An 8,839-nucleotide genomic window follows, 5' to 3' on the forward strand; every position below is an offset into this window, starting at 1 on the left:
CATTTTAGAAATACTTCCCTCCACGGAGATATTGATGGCAGGTAGTAGATTGTTGAGGAGCCAGAGAGCTTATCTATCGAGGATCAATGCCACTGCATGCAGGTGAGAGAGCCAAGGACGCTGGGAGACGCTTGCCTCCTACGGCTGACAGAGCAGGACGGCGCCCCCAGCCTCAAGCTGTTCCTGAAGCTTGGAAACTCTCTGCAACGCTAGCCTCCAGTAAGAAAAAAAGAAAAAAAAATTGTGTGTGTGTGTGTGTGTGTGTGTGTGTATGTGTGTATTTTAAAGCGGAGGGGAGGCAGCTCCTTTAGTGCATAGGTATTCTGGTCATCCGATTCCAAAGACCAGCTCAGCTGCTATTTCAAAAAAATAGTAGATAGCTGCAGGGTAAGCTCTTCCCAATGACGGCTGGTCACATTGATTTGCTTATATTATAGATTGGTTGCTTTTGGCATTTGCAGCTCTCCTGAGCAACAGAGGGAAAAATCCAGTGGCTGGACCAAATCCACAAATGATGAATGAGTGGGGAAGGCACATTTGGTGTCACATTGACTTGCTGTGGATAACAGCACTAAAAAGTAGTAACAGCTAAATTCGAGTTTTTAAAATCAGGGCTGTATTATTCATGGGGGAATTGGAGTGATGGGGATCTGAGGGAGATGGAAAGCTTATTGGAAATAAATGGGTTTTATGATGTACCTGGGGAGGATGACCACCAGGAGGTTATGACACACTGCTCTGGCCTCTTCTCGGATGACTTTTACTTATCTGGACAGCAGCATTATGCCTTAGCTTACAAGGAGGGCACTCAGAAAGAGCAGCACAGACCCTCTTTTGTATTTATTGTGGGGATTTTGAAAAGTATGTTATCCAAAAAAGCTCACACTGCCTTGTTCATGAAGTTATCCAGGAGAAATTCCTCAGAACCTTAGAGACAGGAAAAGCTATGTTCTACAGAGAAATGGTTATTTCTCCTTAATGCACACTGGATCTGGCGACTGCCAGGATTCCCCTCCTGCTTTGGCCCCTAAGAAGCAGGGGTTGGGTTCAGGGTTAGGATAGGACTTCCATAAACCTTGATATTCCATACTTCGGTTCCTGGTTCTATTTTGCTAACCTACCCTATTTTCCTTTTAGTTTTATCTCTTTTTCTCATATTCATTTTTGCAATGTAGCAGAGTACAAATGAAGAGTAAATACAAGTTTTCTTTTTAAGTGATAAATTATCATTTAAAATTTTGCCCAAGTGGCATTATAGTTATTAAAGAAACTATCCTTAATTTTTAAGAAATGCATAGTGAAGTATATAGGGAAGTAAAGTGACATGGTGCTGTGCTTTGCTTTAAAATGCTTCATCAATAATAGGATCAATAAGGCAAGGATGGAAACTTTGAAAATTGTTGAATCTAGGTAGTTTGTTTACTATTCTCTCAATTTCTGTGTATACTTAAGTTTTTTAGTTAGAAAATATTTTTTGTTTAGATCAAATTTCTGATGTAGTGGGAAGCCAAGCTATTTGTTAATTGACAGTTATGTTTCCATCAGAAAAACTTTTGTTTATTTGTGGTTTATATATTCTTCTGACTTTGATTTGGTGGTTGATTTGGTTTGGATTTTTTTTTTTTTTGCTTTGTTTTGTTTTTCTCTGCCTACTAAGTTGAAGCTTCAACTCATGAGTCAAGACAGAATGAAGGCAGCAAATCTGAAATTCAAGGCTACATAAGGTATACCAACTGAATGTAGAAACTCTCACATGTGTTTAGAAGCACTCTTTGCTTTCCTCCTTGATTACCAAATACACACCTCTGAACTTTCATTTCTCTTCTCCACCCAGTCCAGATCCAGATCTGGGAATTTAAAATTTAAAGAAGCAGGTAGGGCTAACTCATGGCAAAAGTGCTACGCTAACTTGTAAAGTTGACACACGTGTCATACTTGTGCACCCTATGTCATTGATGCTACTGAACTTGGTTAATTTCTCTGTCCCTGTGTTATTCCACCCCTCTATACAATTTAAGATTTAAGATGAAGACTGGGATTTAAGTGAGTGTAGGTAAGAATACATCTTCGTTTAATAAAAGAGTCTGAGAAATACATAATGGGCACTAAGTTGCCTACTAAAGGAAATGATGCTAGGAGAAATTCATCACATGGCTTCAGAATATTGTCTAGCAACTGATGAAAACAGAGGAGGAATAAACCAGTCTTTGTCATCTCCCCATCTCACACTGATAAATGGTTGAATACATGCATGTTGCTTATGGCCAGGAAGGGCACAGGGGACTTCATCTTTCCAAGTGCTTTCCTGCAATGGTCAAGGCTTACTCTTCTGATCCTGGTGTTTCATTTCTTTATACCTGCTGGATCAACAAGCACCCACAAAATCATTTGTCAAAGTTGTCAGAAAGGATTCTGACTATGCTTATGAACCATGATCACAATACAACCCCTTGGGTTCTAATTGTTTTCGGCATTATCCACTAAATTTTACTTTCTATTTTCACATTCTTTACTCCATTTTTAAAGAGCCTGACGTGCTATCCTTATTGTGATTTACAATGGTAACATTTCACTTAAAAGCCAGTGCCCTACACATTGTTGGTTAGTAAGCTTTAGGGAAATATTAGGTTACATCACAGAGATTGCCATTTTTATATCAAAAATGCCCAAGCATTGAACATTTTATATGTTTCAGCTTAACAGTCTCTTACACACAAATTATTCTGTTTGTTATTTTCCTTTTCACGACTGCATTTCTTAGATCAACCCCAGGCAGTTTCTATCAGTCATGGCCGGATGGGCACACGCTTATTTCCTGTGTTAACAGTTTCCTGAGCTGTGAGGCCAGAGCTTCAGGCACCAAGACATTTTTACTTTGTCACTTGTCAGGAGGGGGGCAATGAATGAAATTCCCTAAAATTTTCAGTGAACTCTTCCATGCCCATATTTTCTAATTGTATTCTCTTCCTTTTGTGTTTGAGAAAGATCTAATAGCCACATAGAATGCCAATGTAGTTAATCCCTAAGGAGATTTCCTACCTCACAATTTAAATTCCTGTCATCATAGGCCACGTTTCTCAAATTGGTATAAATGTATGTGTCATGAAAAAGCAGAAAACATTTGGTAAACATGGTCAATTTTACTCATTGATGAATGATACTGATTTAAATCACCATTTTTTTGTATTAAAGGAAACAAATATACTATGGCATAAAATACAAAAGTCACATGAATTTTAAGATGTGACACTTGAAAGACATATTCTGCTTTTAAAGCTATTGTCAGCTCAAAAACAATGGGGTGGGAGTTCATTGTCTTCTGCCATTAGAAGGACTTTAGTGAAAAGTTAGAGACCCTAAGTTAGGAGATGCATAGATGTGACAGCAAAGTCCATACAACACAGAGAGCTGCAATGTAAATTAGCACATGATAGGCTATACAATCCTTTGTGGAATGAGTGAGGGGATATATAATGATGATGATGATGATGATGATGATGACAATACAAAGAGCTAATATTTATTAAATTCTTACAATGGGCCAGGCAAAGTATTAGTGTACAAACATCCTAGAGGGTAGCAAACTATGGCTGACAAACCAATCACATCACTGCCTGTTCTTGTAAATAAAGTTTTGTTGGAACATAGCCACACCAAATCATTTATGTATTGTCTATGGCTGCTTTCACTTTACAACAGCATACTTGAGTGGTTGCAATAGAGACTATATGTCCTGCAAAGCCTAAACTATTTATTACCTGGCTTTTTACAGAAAAGGTATGCCAATACGTAATTATTGCATTTAGTTCTCAAAGCAAGCTTATGAGGGAAATTCTATTGTTAACTTCATTACTGATGAGAAAACTAAGGCACAGAGAGGTTATTTAACTTACCCAAGGTTATAGAGCAAGTAAATGGCAAGGCAGGGATTTGAATCCATCAGTTTGGTGCCAAAACCCATATATCTTAAATGACTCATTATAGAGATCCTTCTAGATAAAAGGAAGCATATTCAAGGTCACCTTGAAAAACAGACTCTAAGTTGATTGCTTCCTAGTTGATGATGCTAATATATCTATAACTAAAAAAGAAGGTACCAAATCATGAGGATGGTCAGCAAGAAACCTAGAACATAGAAATAATGACATCTAAGGAGAACACAGCCCTACTCACTTGATGCCCAGTCTCTGTGTACCAGCGGGAAGTTCAGGCCTGAGACACCTAATCAGAGCCCTGTGGAAACCACTGTTCCAACCAGATTTGTCTCATCCTGAACATGGTTTATAAATCCCAATTCTATGTTTATGTATTCCCCAACTTGTTCTTTTCTACTTTAATGCCCTCCTAATACTCACAATGAAAGAGGCAGGAAATTCAGACATTATCTGGGAAAATGTTAATAATGAGGAGGAGTGCCTGGTTTACACTTGTGGTGGTTATGACAATTGGTATAAGAGGGTGCCAAAAAATGTACACACATTTTTTTTTAAGCTGAGCCATCCTGCCACCTGTTGGCAGCTCAGTGGCTGCTCAGCTCAGGCCGGGAATCGAACCGCTGTTGCTCAGAGCTCAAACTTTTGAGTGAGCTCTTAACCAACTGAGTCACTCGGCTGGCCCCAGTACACACATTTTAAGACAGGGAAACTGTACTAAAATTGTAATATTCAATATATACCAATAACAAAAGATGAATACAAGTTACATTTGATGTTTGCAATTACAAGAGGTGCTCAAAGTGGTTACCATCAGCATCCAGACACTTCTGATTACGGCAAACTACTGCTTGACCAAACGTTGACCAAAGTGTTCACTTGTGTACATTTTTTTTTGCACCCCCAGTACACACACACACACACATATCTATATATATCTATCTATATCTATATCTATATCTATATCTATCTATCTATCTATCTATCTATCTATCTATATATGTATATATATATATAGTTGACATTCATTATTATTCTACCTTAGCTTCAGTGTAGTGGTCCAGCATCTACACAATCTATGAAGTGATTTCCCCCAATAAGTCCAGTACCCATCTGATACCCTACATAATCTTTACAACATCATTGATTACATTCCCCATGCTGTATTTCACATCCCCATAACTATTTTATGATTACTAACTTGTACTTTCTAATCCCTTCACCTTCTCCCCCATCCTCCAACTCCCCTCCCATCTAGCAACCATCAGTTTTTTTTCTGTATCTCTGATCTATCTCTGTTTTGTTTGCTTGTTTATTCTGTTCTTTAAATTACACATATAAGTGAGAGCATAAGGTATTTGTTTTTTTCAGTCTGACTTATTTAACTTAGCATAATATTCTCTAGGTCCATCCATGTTGTTGCATTTGGTAAGATTTCATTCTTTGTTATGGCAGGGTAATACTCCATTGTATAAATGTACCACAGTTTTTTTATCCAATTGTCTATTGATGGGCATTTTGGTTGTTTTCATATCTTGGCTATTGTAGATAGCTCTGCAATAAACATAGGGGTGGCATATATTTTTTCACATTAATGTTTTGGATTTCTTTGTATAAATACACAGGAGTGGAATTGCTGGGCCATATGGTAGTTCTATTTTTAATTTTTTGAGGAACCTCCATACTGTTTTCCATAGTGGCTGTACCAATTTGCAATCCCATCAACAGAGCATGAGGGTTCCCTTTTCTCCACATTATCACCAGCACTTGTTGTTTGTTGAGTTATTGATGATAGCCATTCTGACAGGGATGAGATGGTGTCTCATTGTGGTTTTTATTTACATTTCTCTGACGATTAGTGACATTGAGCATCTTTTCATATGTCTATTGGCTATCTGTATGTTCTCTCTAGAGAAATACCTCTTATGTCCTCTGCCCATTTTATAATTGGAATGTTTGTTTTTTGGTGTTGAGTTGTATGAGTTTTTTATAAATTTTGGATATTAATCCCTTATCGGATGTATCATTGTCAAATATCATCTCCCATTCAGTAGGATGTCTTTTTGTTTTGTTGATGGTTTCCTCTGTTGTGAAAAACTTTTTAATTTGATGTAGTCCCATATGTTCATTTTTTCTTTTGTTTTTCCTTGCCCAAGGGGATATATCAATAAAAATATTACTAAAGGTACTGTCTATAGACAATGGTGTTTTCTTAGCTTAACATTGGGAGTTCCCAGAGCTTCTTAAGATCCTGTAATATACATGTGAATACATTATAAATAGAACAAATGATCTAATTGGAATGATCTGTTAATTGGGACTCCTCTACTTCTATAACGATGGATCCCAGGAATTATTGAGGTTGCTTCTTAATTATCCAAAACTTGCATTCTTCATAGTTTTTATGTATTTGACCCTGCCTGATTCTTTTTAAAATGTACAATACATATATTGTACTATTTTCTTTTAAACTGAAAACAGGTTACTTAAAAATTATTGGCAGTTTTCTGTCTGTAATGATGAAAACGTCAGCTCACCTTTGGTGCTGGCTTCCTTTTTTGGGGAAAAAAAATTCCAAAATAACCCCTGTATGCTATAAATGTAAAATGAATAGTCACCCAGGTGCTGAGAGGAGGAGATAACTGGGTCTTTGCTGGGTCTAGCTCCAGGCTCTGACTCTGTTGGGTAGTTAGGGTCTTAAAGCCCTCCTCCAGCCTGACAATATCCAGCTCAAATTCAGGTTCAGAGTTGTCAAACTCTGATGAAGCCTGGTGGGCCTCAAAAGTCCTGGTGAAGGCCAGATGGCCAGCAAGGGTAATTAAGTCCCAAGATACAGTTTGCTATAAGGGAGGAGAGTGCACTAGTGACCCTGAGTCAATGCCATTGCTATGTCCCATTTTGAGCATGTTCACATCCAGATAGTCAGCTGAGTGGAACACTAATTCTGGACTCAGTGCATGGTGTCTATTAGAACCTCTTTGGACCAGTACCCAAGGGCTGGGGGTGTGTCCTGGGTAGAAATGACTGCAGGTATGTTAGAAACAGCTGGTTCATGAAGGACTTGAAGTCCAGGCCATATCTGCTGTAGGACACTCGTTGCTGAGTCTGTGCAGGAAGGGGTATCCCTCATTGGTCCCTAAGGAGCTCTGCATAGAACAGGGACAAAAACTGTGAATACAGTGGACTGCCCTGTCCACCTGACTTTCTGTCAGGAATAGAGGGAGAGGGTGATGCCCAGGGGTGAGGGTGCGGGTTAGTTGGGATGAAGGAAGGTGGTCACAAGAGCCCTTCTCACAGGTGGAAGCAGATCTTGACAACCTCTGACTTGGAGCAATGAGAAGGTTCACTCATTGTAATTCTCTAAATGATATTATCTTTTATCCCACTGTAGTGCAGATACTTCTGTGTACATGAGCTCACTGGGCCCGTTGACGACTAGTCATTACTGGCAATCTCTGCTGCTCCCTTTCTTCCAGAAACAGAACAGATCATCTGTTTTATTAAAATGTTTGAGTCCTGGCCTGCCGTGGTTTTGAGGGACTTTAAAATGTAAAATTTATATTAATAGATCATGAGGATAACTGTTTCTTTCCATTGAAATGAGGTGTGTATATATGTGTGTATGTTTGGTAGACAAAGGGATCTTATTGAAGTAGTCAAGAGAAATCTTAAATAGATAAACCTCTCACCTATAATCCAGTAATAACATAAAATATTTACCCCCTTCATATATATATATATATATATATATATATATATATATATAACTTAGCTGAGTGCCTAGCAGTATAATCTAATTTTTTTCTGATTATCTGATATTCCATCAAAATTAATGTGTAACCACAACTTCAGCTGTGTAGTTCTGTTAACAGTCTTTGGCCCTAGATAGTCTGTCTCCTAAAGGACTGCTGCCTAATACTGACATTTAAATAATAATAGCCCTTCTTGTTCAAAAAAGATAATTTTATTAAAGTGCTAGTTATTTCTCTGGGAGTTGAAAAATATGTTTACCTTATAGTAACAATACACAGTCAGGATTCTCTCCCTCTGTGTCCCCTTACCTGAAAAAAATCTTTATAAAAGGAACGTGTTGCTTAGGAAAAAATCAGATTCCATAACTGTTGCTGGGAGGGTGGGAATAAGTTCAAGTGTTTAGAGCAGCATCCTTTTACAGAGAAGCCCTTTTCTACTGACCCTGCATGTCCCAAAGGACCAGCAGAGTGCATGGCACCTAGAAGGCCCTCACATCTGATAAACTGTCCTATTTTGAACATGATCACATCTGCATAGATTTTTGTCTTAGAACTCATTCAGGTGCAAGTGAAAGAAAAATGAGACTCATACTGACTTAAGCAAGGAATGAATTTTTGGCCCATGTAATTAAAATACCCAAGACCAGGTCTCTCTCTCTCTCTCTCTCTCTCTCTCTCTCTCTCTCTCTCTTCCCCTCTCCCTTTCCCCTTCCCTCCTTCTCCCTTCCTCCCCTCTGTTCTCTCACTACCCTCTTCCCACCACCCCCTGCCATATCTTAGCTCCACTTTCCTTTTGGATGTTTTCTCCACATAGTAACTCCAGCAGTTCCTAGTCAAGATAATTTTTTTATTTTCCCAACAGTTCTATAAAAGTCCCCAAATTTAGTTTCATTGGACCAGTTTGGAGCATGTTCCCTTCCTGCACCAATCACAGGGACTAGAGGAATTTGATTCTCCAATTGGCCAGCCTGGATCACAGGCCCTGCGCTGGGGCTATCAGCCTCAGGTGGATAAGAATGGACAAGGGGTGGTTCTCCAAGGAAAATACGGGTTATTTTACTAGACAAAAAACAAATGAATATCAGGCAAACAAAAACAACTGATTCTACCATAAATATTAAAACAGGTTGTGCTTGTTTCTGCTCTTACAACAAG

The sequence above is a fragment of the Hipposideros armiger genome, unplaced genomic scaffold, assembly GCF_001890085.2.
Source record: "Hipposideros armiger isolate ML-2016 unplaced genomic scaffold, ASM189008v1 scaffold_169, whole genome shotgun sequence".
Classification (NCBI taxonomy): Eukaryota; Metazoa; Chordata; class Mammalia; order Chiroptera; family Hipposideridae; genus Hipposideros; species Hipposideros armiger.